The sequence below is a fragment of the Pteropus alecto genome, unplaced genomic scaffold (assembly GCF_000325575.1).
Source record: "Pteropus alecto unplaced genomic scaffold, ASM32557v1 scaffold79, whole genome shotgun sequence".
NCBI lineage: Eukaryota > Metazoa > Chordata > Mammalia > Chiroptera > Pteropodidae > Pteropus > Pteropus alecto.
The window spans coordinates 17,689,739-17,692,575 of NW_006494612.1; the positions used below are offsets into that span (position 1 = coordinate 17,689,739).

The window sequence follows — 2,837 nt, forward strand, 5'->3', positions numbered from 1 at the left end:
TGCAACTGTTAATGACATTTGATTCACCCAATTTTTTTTCACATTTCACTAATTTATATACCAGATTACAGAACCTATTAGATCAATATTAAATAATTCTGTGTCAGAGCTTGTTCTAAAATCTTATAATTGTCAATGAGAAATATACCATTTAATATGATGTTTTAAGGTAATTAAACTTCCACCTAGAAGCTGTTGACTTTTAAAATTTAATTTTTTTAATCTTTCTCACTAATGTCTTCGGCACCACTGCTTACAAATATTTTATAAAGCTTTAGAATACTATCGGTAATTATCTGGTGAGTCAATAAATGATCTTCTCAATTAATTATAGCTTAAAAGGAGTTTGGCTGCCTCTAGTTGAATTTCTTTTGCATATTTCATTCATTCATTCTTTCATTAATTCAACATCATTTTATTGAAATTTACTTTATGACTATGCACAGTGCTAAGTCTTGGAGGCTCACAACTGAATAGGGTACAATTTCTATCCTAAACGTTCATTCAGAGTACAATAGAGGGCTGAGGTGTTTAAACAGATAATCACAATACCGTATAGTAAGGGAGAATGTATGTGTGTCAATGAAGTTCAATACGAACACAGAGGGGATGCTGTGCAAGCTTGAATATCACTCATACAAGAAAGAACTTGGTTCACCTGTACTTTGCAAAGTGTCTTGCACTATACCATCACCAAAAAGTATAGAGCCTATTGTTGCCGTTAGTAATCAAGTAGTTAATGTGATAAAATCCTTGAAAACATGAATTATTTTAAAGGGAACTTCAAGCTTTTATAAATCTGTAAGAGGTTTTGATTAAAATTAGGCTTAAGGAATGAAAGTTGGCTAGTGGAAAAGGTCTTTTTGGCATTTGTTACCAATTAATTTAAAACATCTTAGATTTTAAAGTTGGATTTGGAAATCAAATATTTCATCACTCTACTTGTTGGTAAGCTCTCATACCCGTACATGTACTTATGTTTATTAAATTTTCTGGAAATTTAATGACTTACAGGTGGTCTTTGCTCATATTATTCTTTCTACAAAGATTCTACATTACTAATCGGTATTCAGTATACTTGGCTTTTAACATATAAGTGAAGAAAATTTTATTCAATAGAAAAATTAAATTATGGTATTAATTACAATTTATTTCTTTTATTTGAGAATGTGGTCTCCTAATATGTTCTGCTAGCACTTGACTTAAACATTAACATTAAAAATGTCACTTTTTAAAACTAAGAATGGATAAGATAAATAATACCACGAGAAGTTTAAAATAGTAACCTGTGACATAAGCTTGGCTTAAAAGTTTCTTTCTGATCTATTTACCTCCCCTCCGATAGAATATGGTGATATTTTATATTTACAAAAAAGAACTTTATACAAATATAAAATGTAGATGTTTATTCTTCTTCAAATTTAATAATGTGTAGACAACCAAGTAGGAAATAATGGATTACATTTTATAGTTAAATTCCAGATTTAGTTCCACTTTTATTAATTTTCATTCATCTTTTTATGTGTCAAAAATTTTTCTCATGTAGCCTAAAAATTTAAAATAGAAAGGGAACCAATTCTTTCTTCATTCCTTACTTTCTAACCTAGCAGTTTTCTTAGCTTTTTTTAATGGTAACCTATCAAATATCCTATTTGAACATGAAGAAACCAAATATAAAAGTATTTATCACCTCTGGATAAGCCATTATATATCAAATATCATATCAAAATACTATTACTCAGAAAATTCTCATTTAGGCTCTGAGATATAATGTGTATATGTGTGTGCATGTATGTGTGCACATATGTGGAGATTATATATATATGTGTATACATATAGTGTTAAACAATACATAAACACAATAAAATGATAAAGATCATTTTTCCTATCACTAGAATAGCTATTACTTGAGTTGCTCCTATAGGTTTATAGATTCATAAAATAAGATCATTTAGGTTCATGGATTGAGCATTTCTAGATGAGTAAGTTAAAAGATAAGGTTTTTAAAAATAAAATTTAGCCCCAAAAATCTTAATTTTAAACTTACATCTATCATCCCTGCCTAAGAGGTTAACAATAGGCAGAGGTAAATAAGTCGTATTTGGAAAAGGTGTAGAGTAAGTGTTCAGGATTTTTTCTGCTGTTTTGTAATTTCCAGAGGCAAAGTCTCTGGAGAAGAATGATAAGATCCAGAAATGACTTTCCAAAATGTACACAAATCAGATGAATAGAAGTAACTAGATTTTAGTAACAGTATGGATTATTCTAGTAGTGAGATACTTTTTAATATATATATAGTAGAAAAAATGATTGCTAATCTTACACACACATATTTTTCTTTACTAATGTCCTTCTTATGCTTAGAATAGTTATAGTAAATGAATCCGCAGAGAAAAATGTAATTTCTGTAGCCCCAAGTCTGAATTTTTATCTGATGTACTATTTGCATCATTTAAGATTATTTCCCTTTACCTGACATGCTACCCTTTAATCTTAACTTCTCCAACAATTACTAGCTTTGATAAGAAGTTACTACCATTGCCATAGTTTCTAGCTTGAGCCAATCTCAGTTAAACTATATACCTAAAATATCAAAGATACTTAGGATATATTTAAGAGATTATAAAGGCTAATACATAGAGTACTATCACATATGCACTAAAACAATATATTGAAATAAAAATAAGCAAAGAGAAATGGTTTCAATGGTTGTCAACTTACATTTATTGACTTTTTTGATATACTAGGTGTAATCATCTTAGATAAGGGGGAGTGAAACAGGACAGGGAAATATATATGTGACTGCCTTTGATGCAAAAGGGTGATTTTTATATGTG

The 2,837-nt window shown here is 29.2% G+C and overlaps 1 protein-coding gene across 1 annotated transcript in view; it reads left to right on the plus strand.

Moving 5' to 3' along the window:
- Window positions 1–2,837, plus strand: part of RSPO3 (R-spondin 3) — a 76,025-nt gene that overhangs the window by 37,994 nt on the left and 35,194 nt on the right. The window lies entirely within an intron of this gene.